Genomic DNA, 14,516 nt, shown 5'->3' with positions numbered 1-14,516 from the left:
TCTCCTGATTCTGGTGGGCATCAACCTGTGAGGGTGACAACGTTAAGAGTCCTTTAACACACATGCCCCATATTTGTGCTGCACACAGTTGGATATACATGTCGGCATCACAAACTAAAATGAGTTACACAGGTAGTGCACCCATGGAAATGGACAAATGCCCTGCATGTCTGACATGTTAACATTGCCTGGGAAGTTGAAGCTTGCACAAATGCACTTTTGCTGCAGAACACCTGTTCATTACATGTACCTACACACTTTAGGGGTTGAAAGTACTCAGTGAGTACACTTGCCACTGGTGTACACACCGCTAGTACTGCTAGTCAGACAACATGCACAATTAGGAAGGCAGTGGACTGCACACTCACCTGCTCCCCTGGTTTCCCAGACAGCTTGCAGTGCTGTGGAAGGAGCCCGTCCAGCAGGGCCTGGTTCTCCTCCTCAGTGAAGGCTGGGGCCCTCTCCAGACTACGTGCCATAGCAGTAGCCAGAGGATGCAGAGACAGCAGCAGTGGTAACAAAGACGTGGTCCAGTAGCATGTAGTGCAGGCAAGTGAGCTCCCTGGTGGGCAGCCAGCCTTATATCTATGCTGCAGGGGCAGAATCTGTGCCATGTGTCCCAAGTGATAGGTCAGACACGATTGCATTCTATGAATCTGGCCAATCCATGGAATTGTACGACTCGTACATGTCTTCCACATTGTTCAAATCTTCACCTTCATAAAACCCTAGAAATTGCAACATTGTTGTAGGCATCCAACTGAATTTCCAGCGCACAACTCGTACAAGTTTTGACTCTGCATCCCTCTCCATGACAGTCCAGAGCCAATGGGTGTGCACAGCTCAGTCAACTGACTGTACAAAGCGTTGTTTGAAAATCCACATGCACCCGTCTCCATACGATTCAATGGCCAAGGCGTGCGCAGGGCTCGGTCTATGCCTGCACGACACGTATGCATGATAGTCACCTCATCGGTTCTCATTGCAGTCAATGGCTAAGCGTACGCACAGCTCGGTCCAGAACTGTACAATGCATACGCATGATAGTCACCCGCATCGGTTCTCATTGCAGTCAATGGCTAAGCGTACGCACGGCTTGGTCCAGAACTGTGCAATGCGTACGCATGATAGTCACCCGCATCGGTTCTCATTGCAGTCAGTGGCTAAGCGTACGCACGGCTCGGTCCATGCCTGCACGACGCGTACGGATGATAGTCACCCGCATCGGTTCTCATTGCAGTCAATGGCTACGCATACGCACGGCTCGGTCCATGCCTGCACGACGCGTACGCCTGATAGTCACCCGCATCGGTTCTCATTGCAGTCAATGGCTACACGTACGAACCGCTCGGTCAATGCCTGCACGACGTGTACGCATGATAGTCACCCGCATCGGTTCTCATTGCAGTCAATGGCTAAGCGTACGCACGGCTCGGTCCTGAACTGTGCAATGCGTCTCTGTAGAAGTCACCCGCGCCGGTTGATATTGGTGTGACTTTTTGACAGCTTCCACACACAATTACTTGCCAGGGACTCAGGTGCACACCTACCACACTACAGCATGTGCCACACTGTGTCCCATGGCATGTAAGGCTGCATTACCTGTGTGTGTGGGGGGCAACATTTGGTTTGATGTGTGGCACTTTGGTGCAGCCACTCCCAGGCTGTGCACGTGTTCATGGGGCTAGAATCCTTTGTGTGTTGTGCACATTACCACTGTGATGTGCAACTGTACAGTTATGGGCATGAGTCATGGACACAGTTGCAGGTTGGAGATGTTTAGGACATGTCATATACACCCTGAGTCCTGGGTGGGATGGTATGTATGTCACAGTGAGACCCATAGCCACAATTCTGATGTATACCCACAGTCTGTGTGCATGTTGTGTCTCAGATATGTCTTATCAAATGTGACCAATGGGAGACAGTCTCCACTTCCATGTCGTTTGTGCATCAAATTTGATGTTGTGTGTGTGTCTACGAGACATCCATGTAGGGCCTGCAGAGACAACAGTGGCCAATACCTGTGGGACTCATGGTTGTTTTGTGGTGTGTACATGATACGCCATGTCATGCCAGTGTCCATGTGGCAATACAGGGATACTGGGTATCTGCCTGTCAAAGAGCTGTGATGCCTTGGAGACAGCAGGCCTCACTTGTCACTGTAGTGTGTGTTTGTAACGTGACAGCAGTACATAGGTACTGTGACACAGCTCAATGATTGGCCATCGCACTACATAGAACTTATGTAGACATGTGGATTTGAGATGTGAGGTGATGGGCATGTAGGTGACATATGTGTCCATACCCAACAGCACACACCTCAGTACATTGTGTATTGTCATGAAGTATCATGTGATATTTTGCTTGGTCATAGACACATGGGTGTATGAATCGACAATCTTCCTTTGTTCATCTCTGTACTGCAGGGCACCAGCTGTCCATAGCCCATTCCCAGACCTTGAAACCATGCAGGAACGCGACAGCATCCGATGGTACCGCTTCACCAGGCCACTGATTGAGGAGTTGGCGGAGCAGTTGGCGCCACATCTGCTACCTGGCCGGACATACCCTACATCACTGACCCCAGAGGTGAAGGTGATGGCAGCCCTGCACTTCTTTGCTACTGGTACCTTCCAGTACAGTGTGGCTACTGATGGTGGTATGTCGCAAACTATGTTCAGTTATGTGCTACGTGATGTCTTGGAGGGGATGTTGCATTTCCTTGACCTGTACATCAAGTTTCCTAGCCCAGGTCAACTCACTGACATAAAGGATGCTTTTTGATACACTGGGGAGGATGCCGAACTTCATCGGATCTATTGATGGTACACATGTGGCCCTGGTACCACCACGGGCACATGAGCAGGCATACCGGAACAGGAAAATTTCCACTCCATCAATGCTGTGGTGGTATGTCTTGCAGACATGTGTATCACACATGTGTGTGCACGTTTCCCCGCTTCTGCGCACAATGCCTACATCCTGAGGAGTAGTCGCATTGCAACGCTGATGTCACAGATGCCAAACCAGCGTGCCTGGCTTGTCGGTGTGTACTGACTGTTTACCATTGTGTGCGTTTGGCAATGTTGTATTCCACCCTCTTTCAAAACTCAGCTAATTGTTCAGTTGTTTGTATGTAGGTGACTCCGGATACCCCAAATGCCGCCTCAAGAACCCTGTGACACCAGCCGAGATGCGCTACAATGAGGCACATGGTCGGACCAGGAGGGTGATTGAGCGGACCTTTGGTCTCCTGAAAAGCCGCTTCTGCCGCCTGGACAAGACCGGAGGGGCCCTCCCATATGACCCTGCAAAGGTGTGCAAAATTATCCTTGTATGCTGCATGCTACACAACATGGCAGTGCGGAAGAAGTTGTCTCTCATCCAGGATGACGATGACCTACATCTGACACCTGTGGAGGATCCAGGCCTGGGCCACGATGCAAGTGATGATGATGATGAGGGTGACGTCCGCACACAGCTCATCAACAACTTCTTCACCTGAATGTGAGTTTACTGGGTTGTTATGTCAATGTATTGAGTTAGCCTGAAATGTGTTGGGGCTGCTCTGTTGCTGTTTGAGTGTGTCTGTGTGCTACTTGACTGGATGCGTGCAGTGATGTGTTTTTTCAGGTGGTCTGTACTCCACAATAGTGTCGAACTTCTAACTTGTTTCTGTGTAGGTTTCTTTTGACATGTTTTGTGCATGTGTATTGAATTTCTCTCCTGTCTGCTGTGCTTTTGACTGTGTCTTATGTCTGTCCTTCCCAGGGTACTTTGCCTGTTGTTTGGTCAACACTGACCCCCAACACCCAGAATCCAACCCCAGGGTGGAAGTTGTCGATTCCCATCAAGTGATGTCACACCCCTGGACTTCAATTCTCCGACACTTTTTGTGACCGTGTGTCCACTGTCACGTAGAATTACCTTGCAACCGTTGTGGAATAAACATGTTGCTGATGTGTAATGAACCTGTGCTATGCTTTGTTATGTGCGTTGTCTGTCTTCCCACATCTGACTGACATTTGCTTACCTCACCTGTGGGCTTGTTACCACTGACTGTGGAGAGGTGTGGTGTCTGTCCATTCCAGTGTATTTCAGGTCAACATCATTGTATGGGATGAGTTACATGACCATGGTGAGTATGTGTTGTGGTGCCATAGTGGTGTGTCTCCCACACATGTGTCACATCACCATGACTCACATAATGGTGATCACATTGCTGTAGTATTTGGCATGCACTGTGTTCTTTAGCAGAACATCATCTCCATGACACATAACAAGTTGGAATCACAACAGAGGCAATTATAGTGTACTGGTGAGTTTATTTACAAACATGTGTGAGGATAGTGCACAGGATGGGGGGTGCTGTACATTGGGTTTTGAATCCAAAGTTCACAGTAGAGTTGGAAGTGTTGGTAGCTGAAATGTCCAGAGTAAAGGCCACAGTCATCTGCTACACTGGACCAACATGAACCCTCCATGTCATGTAGGCAAGTTGTGTTAGATACGACAAGGTGAACGGTTTGCGCACAAAGAACATTTTCCAGAACAGGTTTTGAGGCCATGGGGGATTTGCGTGGCCATCTGCGTCTCACTTGTCCTTCTTCGGACGACCCCTCTTTTTCTTCGGGGGGGGGGCATCCTCAGGTGCAGGCGTCTGCGGTGCAGAGGACTCTCCGCCAGAGTCATCCTCCCTCCCTGTGGCACTGGCAGATCTTGCGGCAACAGATGTTGGTGCTTATCTGGCGGAGGCATGTGAGTATGTCCCTATGCACCGCAGTAAGTGCATCCCACTTTGCCTCCATGCGAGCATGATGGGCAGCCTGCTCCTGTTGAATGTCCTTGAGGATCCCCACTACCTGGCCGAATCCTCCGGTGCTATCCTGGTACGCATCTATGATGCCTGACAGTTGGGAGTCATCATGCAGTCCAGACCCCTCTGCAAGGCGCAACCTCTGCCTACCACCCCTCCCACCATCCCTAGCCACACGGGCAGGACCTGCAGGGGCACGTACAGGTGACACTGGGCCCCCTTAGGTGTTGTTACTGGTGGTGTTATCCATAGCTTCCTGGGGGTCCTGTGTCCCTGTGCTGTTGGTATTCTGCGTCCTTGGTCTGTCCGTGTTGGCGGGGGTGCCCTGTCTGTTGCCAGATGCTGGGGGCATGGCTACAGGGGGTGCAGATGTTTGTACTGCTGGTGCTGCATGATGACTCACACCGGAGGTGCCAGGTTGGTCTTCGTCATCCGAAGAGGACAGAGACTGGTCCACACCAGAGAGCTGAGGGTCCACCGGAGTCTGGGACAGGGACTCCTCTTCATTTGCTGCTGTGTCCCCAGCAACACCTGTGTTTGTAAGAGACACACAATGTAAGTTATGTTTCTACAGGCATCAATGGTTCACATACATGACATTTGCTACTGTACGTCAGGATGCGTGCCTGTACACTGCTTTGTCCAAAGTTGTCACGGACAGAGATTGATATTGTTGTGGCACATTGCCCAGCCAACATGAAGCATTTCAATGTGCATGTCGAAGTGCGTGCATGACCAGCTCATGCATAGATTTGGCTGTACATGGCCATTACTACTCAAGGGCCATCACGTTGCTGACACAGGTGTGACATCCCTGTACACATGTGACCTTTAACAAGGACATACGTGCAATTCCACTGAGGATATGTTGTAAGATTGGGGCATGTGTGGTAGCAGATGTGTGAAGGATGCATATGTTGCAGCACGATGTAGGAGTGGAATGCAGCTCACAAAAGCACAGAGTGTGAATGAGACCATGCTACGGTGTCGGCTATATTGGTGTGTCCATTCCAATCACTGTCAGATGTCCCCTGTCAATGATGTATATGTGAGTTCCTATGTGTTTTGTGCAATGTACTATATATGGATCTCCACACTTGTCATCTTCAAGACACACCTCCACAGCCAGGTCAGGGGGCACCCCTGGACACTGCATCCCCAGACAGTGAGTTTGAACATATGGTTGCAATGGCTGTGTGTGCGACCATGTTTGGTTTGGCCAGTGCATATGTGTGATTTTCAGCCACATCATTTATCAGGCCCATATGTCAGACATCTTGCCCGGGCATTATCTTTGTGAGTGACTGGTACCACATGTGCAATGGGGCAGAACTATGTTTCCTGGCGCATCCCTGCAAATCAGCATGGATGCGCCAGGAAATATGCGTCACGCAAGTTTACCCTTGCGCCACCACAGATGCGCCGCATTTACAATGCAGCGCATCGTGGCGCAAGGATAAACAGATGCGTGACGCATCTGAAGGCGTAAGGCGGCGCATTGCTGGAGTTGCGTTGCAAGCGCGCTGCAGCTCCAGCAAGGCTCGGGGGTGCCCTATCGTAAAAATGCTGCCTCAATCCTTACGCCTGCTTCAAGCAGGCGCAGGGTTTTGACGCAGCATGGGTTCAAAAGTGACTGAGTGAAATCTTGTAGATTTCACTCAGCCACTTTTCGGAGGTGTTCCTGCGCCGGAACACCACCCCCTGCACAGGTACGCCCACATGTGGCGCAAGCTTTACAACGTGACGCATCTCCCTAGATACGTCACGTTGTAAATAGCCCGCAGCATGGCGCTGGCTTTGCGCCGCCGCTGCGTCACAAAAGTGACGCAACGGTGGCGCAAAAGTGGCGCACGGGGCTTATAAATCTGCCCCAATGTATTTTAGCATAGAAGGTGAGTTATGGCCAGCATCGGTGTTATTTGTTTTCAAGTCAGGACCTCCTTCTCCCCCAGGCCAGTTATCCCATCATGAAGCATGCCTCCATTGCAGTGGGTGCAGGTTAACTTTCAGGATGTCAGTCAGTGCAGTCCTGGTGTTTGTTGGTACCCAGTTCCCAGCAAGGCCTTGCGCTCCCTATAACAGAGCCCAGTGTCAGACATCTTGTCAGTCCATTTCCACTCCCTGTGAAGTGAGCATGGTTCATTGTGAACTTGCTGGGCCATATGGGTGGGTGGGGATTGTCTGTGACTGCAACTCCCATCATGCTTTTGGCTACACCCCCCTTCCCAGCATGCCCATACTTCCTTCCATGTGACTCTGCTTCCCTGTGAGGGAGTGTGACAGCAATGGCAAGATGGCTGACTGTGCAGTCCGGGTGTTTGTTTGGCTACAAGAGAGCCCCTGTGCTTCTCACGGCAGAACCCAGTGCGGTGTATCTTTGGGTGATATTTCACTACAGTGTGAGTCAATGTATTATACCCGGTGAGTTGTGTGGAGTTTGTGTTGAGGGGGGTGTGTGTCTACACATGCTGGTAAGTATGGTCAGAGCTGTCAGTCCTCCTTCCCACCCGGCCAGACATCCCACCATGAAACGTGCTTCCATTGGAGGGCGTGCAAGTTGGCTTTCAGGATGTCAGGCAGTGGTGTCCTGCTTCTGATTTGCACACAACCCCTACCAGGGCCTTGTGCTCCCACAGCAGGACCCAGTGTCAGCCATCTTGTCAGTCATTTTCCACTCCCTGTGATGTGAGCATGGTTCAGAGACGTCTTGATGGGCCAATTGGGAGGGGGAGCATTTTCTGTGACTACAAACCCCATCATGCTTTTGGATACACTCACTTCACCTGCCTACCCACTATTTCTTCCTGTCAGTCAGCTGCACTGTGAGGTAGTGTGCTTGTGGTGGCAAACTGTCTGACAGTGTTTATTTAGCTTTGTGCTACTGCCTTGCTCTATTTGTTGGTAGGTTTGTACATGTCATGACACAGTTACAAGTCACTATGAGAATGCAGGTATTGTGTTTGTCTGACTAGCACACACATCTTGGGATTATTATCTTTTGGTTACTGTGGCTTTGCTAACGGTGCATGGTTTCACTGTCCCCTTGCCACACAATATTGAGTATATTGGTTGTGTACTCACCAGGCTCTTGTATGTCTGATAGACTATGGACGCTCTCTGGTGGTAGGATGTCCCGCACCGTCTCCTCCCAGGACCTGAAGTATACTGGTTTGGCAGGAGGGCCACCACCAGTGCGCTGACTCAATGCGTGATCCTTCTCGATGAATTTCTTGACCTTCCTGCGCACGTCATACCGCCTGTTCTGGATATCATCCTTTGTGCGCAACATTGGTGATTGTGCGTTCACCTTGTCCACGATCCTCACCCACATCTTTGTTTTCTGTGACATGGGTGTCCTTTGGACCAATGTACCAAACAAATGTGGCTCTACTCTGATGATCTCATCTACCAGCACTTCTAACTCACTATCTGTGAACTTTGGATTCTTCTTTGGAAGCATGGTGATGGGTGGTGGTGGTGAGGGATGTGTGTGTGAGGGTGCAAGTGATGGTGGGTTGGTATTGGTTTTGCTGTGTGTATGTGTGTGTGCTTTTGTATGAGGTGCTGATGGTGTGTTAGTTGTGTGATGGGTGAGTTGTGAGTGTGTCTGTGGTTGCTGTTTACTGGTGTTTGCTGCTGGCTGTGTCTCCTGTTTGCAAGGGATGATGGTAATGATTGTAGTCCTTTATATAGTTGGAGTTGTGGGTGTGTCTTTGTCCCATGCTTATTTTTTTTGGTATTTATTGACTTTGTCATTGCTTATTTGGTCCTTTTTTTGTCTTTTTTCTTTTGTGTTTTGTTGGCATGAAGGAGACGTTCATGTGACGGAAACGGACACTGCTGTTGTCTCGTGCCGGCTTCTCCTCCTCGTTCACGCTGCCTGTCTTCTGTGTTTGGTACGCGTCGTTCATGGCGGTCTCTATTGTTTGTGTGCCGGGTTGTCTGTGCGTGTCGGTTGTGCGGCAGGTCTCCGTGCGAGTCGGTCTGGTTTTACACGCATTGCATCGTACTGCGCTACTCGTACATCGCAGGTACGGGTCGGTCGGGTTCATCCCGGGTTCGTGTCGGTCGGTGAAAATCACGTCCGTTTTCCGGCCGGATCACTATTTTCCCTACAGCTCGGTCTTACGGCTTTTATTCCGCACGTGTCGGTTGTAATTCACCTGCTTTGCATCGTACTGCACGGGTCGTACGGCGCTGGTCCGTGTCGGTCGGTATTCGGTCCAGGTCCATGTCGGTCGGTTCGTTTTGCGGCCAGAATCGGAATCGGCTCCTTAGTATTGCAATGACTAAAAATGAAATATAGAAATAGAGAGTGAAGATAGCTCCAGCAAGAGGTTCATTAATAAGACTCAGAGAACATTCAATTACTAACCACTGAACAATTGAAATTTCCAAAATCAGCACAGTAAAACATGGGGAGACATGCTCTGCAGTGGGCAGTCTGTGGCTGGGCATGGTGCATAAATAGGTGATAGTCAGTTTTTGGCAGGAAAATAAGTGTCTGAGAAAACGCAGTAGGTAAATGAGCAGGAAATCTAATGTTTTGGATGGATATATAATACTAATCAAGTGATTTGGCAGGGTGTAAGAAACTGTAAAGTGAAGCACATGACTGCGCCAGGGGTAAATACTGCCTGAGTAGGAGGATTATAGGGGAATTCTGCAGAGGAGCTTGAAAACCACTTGGCTTTATAAGTTACTGTGTGATGGATTGATGGAATGTATGGTGAGACAGAAGATGAGCAGGTGGATCATTGATTAGTAATGGAGAACCAGTGGCTATTTGTAATTTGAAAATCATTTTGTTCCCTTAGAGGTAGGAAAGAGGTTTGGTCTCCTCCTTTAAAAGTGTCCATATTCTCCAAATTTAGCACATGGACAAGTAAGCATAGTATACAGGTAGAATTGTAAAACAAAAACATAGGAGGAACTTCGGGGGGTGTGGAGACAAACAGATGACAAAGCCACACAATAGCTAAATAAATAGAAGAAATGAACAGGGGAAAAAGTATTTGGAAATACTCAGTGTAGTGATGCTCCTTGACCATATGGACAACTGCCTTACATGGAGCTTCATTCTCTTATTTAGGCCATGTTCATGAGGAGGGCCCCTCAGATTTATACCAAGTGTCTGTGGTATAAATAAAAGATGCACATAAGTTGAGTTTTAGGGTTGGGGTCCACTTAACAAAGTCAAGTAAACTTCTGGTGTTAATAATATTTTATCAGAGTCTAGGTTTATGATTTAACTGGTAATAGTTAATAAAGGTTTGTGGGAAAGTAACTATCTGGTAACTCCTCTGTTAGAAATATGCCTAAGGTTTGGTTATAATAGAAATGCAAATAGTACAGAGATCACAGCATAAACTAGAAACCAACAATCACACTTATTAGGGGCCGATTTCGATCCGGGTCGGAAGGGCACCGAATGCGATCCAGCCGGAAAAACTACGAGCCGTACGCGTGTTTTCCGCCCGACTCGTATAGCTGTACGAGCAAGCAAGTACGATGCGAGCTACGTGAAATTCACCGACTGAGTCGTTTTCGGGTCTGAACCGCTCCGTACATCTCGGTCAGAAGCTAACCGTGGTGTGCAATGGATACGATTTACGACCGAGCCAGTACGATGCACACATCGGACAGCCTGCTCGCAAAACATCCGGGTGGTTGCCTTTGGGGGTCCGCGTCAGACCCCCTGTCACCCTCAGCCCTACGACAGACCCCCCAACACAGGCATGTACGGTGCAGATGGCACTGATGTGTACCCACTGTAGGGGGTGCCCTTGTGCGATACGTACCCATTCAGTCAATGGGAGCCCATGTACGCGTCGTACGACCGGCTCCCATTGACTTCTATGGGAGTCCGACCGAACCGGGTCCGGCAGCATACGGCCGCATCGTACTCGCTCGGTCGGACTGCAGGACTCCGGCTCGGTCGGAAAACACTCGGGAGTGCTTTCCAACCCGGATCGGAATCGGCACCTTAGTATTCTACAGCTGCGTTTCCAAAACGTTTTAGGACCACTACACAATTTTTAGAACAAACTTTAGCAAACCACCTATGTTTAATGGACATGAGGCAGGCACATTTTTCATATAAAATCAGTAATTATAAATGTCACAACCTGGATCATGCTCTTCGATATCACGACGGGCCCGATTCACAGAACTAACTTAAGGTAAAATCCTAAACTTACTACCATTTTGGTATTCACAGAAGGCACTTACTCAGTAACTTCTGTGAATACTGAAATGAGTAAGTGCCTTCTGTGAATACCAAAATGAGTAAGTGCCTTCTGTGAATACCAAAATGGTAGTAAGTTTAGGATTTTGTCTTAAGTTAGTTCTGTGAATCGGGCCCACTGTTTCCAAGATATTGATCTGTCCATAAAAGTGGCAGATGGGAACCTACACTGGTATCTAGAGATGGAACACTTTTCAAAATTGGGTGCTGGCCTGTGGCATCCATTCACTAAAATCAAAAGGCTTCTAAAAGAACCTTGGTGTTGAAATCAGTTATTTTAGAAAATTTGAGAAAGCCCTTCTGCAGCACAGTATGGGGTAATGTCTCATAACCATTCTTTATTCGGATTTATTGGAGAATTAAGTCATATTTAGACGCTTCGTGAGCACTTTGCCGGAATTCTGTTTGCCTGCCACCGTCCTTTCTGTGGACTCAAGCCCCCAGGAGCCAGCGGGGCGCAACGAACAGCAGAGACCACGCCCCCTATTCACGTGGGGTATTTTTAGGACACAGGAATCCCGCCCCGTGGGACGTGCGCAGGCAGCGCCGGGCCAAGCCCGGGCAAAGGGCAGGCCGTCTGTGGCCGTCAGGGGCCAAAGGAGGCCGGGCTGGGCCACGTCCCTTCCCTCTATCTACAGAGCTTGCCGACGTGAGAATATATCAGGGTATCTGTTTGGACATTAACGGTCTTGCTTCCCGTGCTGCAACTCAGGTGACTCTAAAACAAGTTGCTTGTATGACTCCCCCCGCTTAATGTATATTGTAGCGGGCAGATTGACCAAAAGTGTTGTCTGTGTGTAAAGTGTAATATTCTGGCACTGTAACCCTTTGTATTCTAGTGTACATAAAGGGACGGGGCTCACGACAAGGATAGCCAGCACTGAACAGCCCGAATATGGTTAAATCTAAGAACTCCCAGTCTAGGGCGGAGGGAGGGGTAAAAGGTACCCTTGACGCTTTTATCATAAGAGCTGAGTCGCTGCTAGCACATGAGATCCAACTGACGGAGCAGAGATTATCTCTGGATTCCCTAATAGCTAAGAAGCAATCTTCCTTGGGCAATATAGCCTCTTGTCCCACGCCCTGCGGAGGGGCCCACTTAACTCAAGCCACTTTAGCTCACACGACCCAGCCTGACCCTACTGACGTACTAACGTCGGCTGACTCAAGCCCGCAGGGGGACCCTAAAATAGCAGGCTCAACTGGGCTGTCTCCTATTAACCAAAACGCAGCAAAGGGAATGCACAGCACAGTCGACACCCAGGTGGCTATTCAACACAGAACATCGCAAGGGGATGACTCAAGGGGGGGCCCTAGTGCCCAACTAGTAGTAATGGACGCAGACCCCACACGGAGCCCCAGCAGAGAAGTAGTTACACGCTCCAAAAGATCTCTAATTCTGGCGGGGCCTTCAGAGTCGGATGGGTCGCACCCATCAACTCGCGCCAGCAAACCTAGTCGAAGAGGGCCGACAAAGTCCAACAAAGGTACTGGCAAAAACCCTGAAAGTACAGGATGTCCAACCTGTCATAGTGTAAGAGGGGCGGATGGGCTTCATGAAATCATCTCAGTGTTTGAAAAAAAAATGGAACGGCTTCAATACCTGGGCCCAGTAATGACTAAAATCTCCAATCTGGAAGGGAAAATAAGTAGCCTGGCAGACTATAACAGGGAACAGTCATCCGCGAACACCCCACAGGGGAGGGAGGATGGGTCCGCAGTGGATGATTGCAGGAGAGATGACGTAATTAACATTGACCCCGACCCTAGAGAGCACAGAGAGATAACCGCGGAGTCAGAAAAGACCAGTAATAGGAATCTGTGCTGTAAGGCCTCGGGTAGTTTGCGAACCCCGTTTGACCCCAGGGACAGCCGCCTGGGACAGAAGGAGCCCAAGAAGGCTTTTAAGAACAGTAGTACTGACTGTGTCCAGAGCACCCCAGGTCTTCAGACACTGGATTTACCCCCTGCCTCTTGCCCTTACTCAATAGTGCTAGTAGGTTTACCAGGACTAAGTAAAGATAGTGAAGAATCGACCAGCACATTGATAAATAAGGCCTCACACTGGATATATAACAACACACCAGTAAGGAGATTTCAGCACAGACATATCCTTATGGCTAGGAGGGTGGCTTGGATTGGGGGCAGCGGGAAAAAAATTTCAGGTGATTGTGTCATCGTAAATTTTAGGCACCCTGAGTTAGTTAAAGACTTGCTCGACAACCGGCATGGGGAGGGTGCGAGTGGGTCTTGCATAAGGATGCTTCCCCTGTATTTCTTTTACAGGGATAGCGCCCTCGAGTTTGAGCAGAGTTTGCAGTGGCCACGGGTCACCAAGAAAGGTAGGGAGGATACCACTGGCTTTGCACTAAATAGATTCGCCCCTCTCTCTAGTATTTCTGCCCTGGACGAACAAGACTGACTGATGAGAATAGGGAGTGGTGAGACCGAGAGAGACAAGATACCCAACGGAAACCTGGAGACACAAGCCCACTAGGGGCACACGATCAGGAATTAAAAGTTGGTACTTCCGTAGGGTACGAGAGGGATGTGGAAGATACATCTCTGAAAGCAACTTGCTCAGAGACGTGCCTCCCTTCAAGGAAGACGAGGGGAGGGATCAGCGGCCTTGATTCAACCCCCAAGGAGATGAGGATGACTTCCTGGAACATTGCAGGACTTGCAACTAAAATCCTAAACATAGAATGGCTAGATTTTATTAAAAAATATCATGTTATCTGTCTCCAGGAAACTTGGGAGACGGACAATAGCGTGCCAGTTTTGGAGGGATATAAAATGTTCTTTGTCCCGGCCCGTAAATCACCAATGGGCCGCGCCAAGGGTGGCTTAATAATGTACGTGGCACTGACGCTGCAAGGGAGTTGGCAAGATTTGGGGTGGGACTCGGGCTGTCTCCAGGGTATAAGATACTCTAAGAAGGGCTTAAAGCTCATTTTTATAAATTTTTATAACGCGGGACAATCTATGTCAAACTTGGCCGAGCTGGAGGAGAGACTGATGGGCCTACATGACACAGGGGATTTAAGCACCCAGTTTATTCTTATGGGGGATTTTAACAGCCACCAGTGCCCCTATATGAAAAGGGAAGGAGGAATCTGGGACGCATGCCCCTCTATTAAGGGATGGCACAGAGAGCACTCCAGAGAGGGCATGGCAATAAGTACAATCCTGGGTAAGTTCGCCTTAACCCACACGATGGATCTGATCGACTGTGGGTCGTCTAACACAATAATTCCCTCCTTTAAGGGACGGGGAAGCGACTCAATCATCGATTATATCTTTGTATCAAATGTACTAATAGGTAGGGTTAGCCATTTTAAGATAGTGCCCAGTGCCTTCAGTGACCATAATCCTTTGGTACTGTCAATGAGGGACATCGATTTTACCACTAAAGTGGATAAAAGGACTACCGTGGGCCAATATAAGGCA

Source organism: Triturus cristatus, chromosome 4_1 (assembly GCF_964204655.1).
Source record: "Triturus cristatus chromosome 4_1, aTriCri1.1, whole genome shotgun sequence".
Classification (NCBI taxonomy): Eukaryota; Metazoa; Chordata; class Amphibia; order Caudata; family Salamandridae; genus Triturus; species Triturus cristatus.
The sequence above is the reverse complement of the archived record's forward strand: the minus strand, read 5'-3'. Positions refer to the sequence as shown.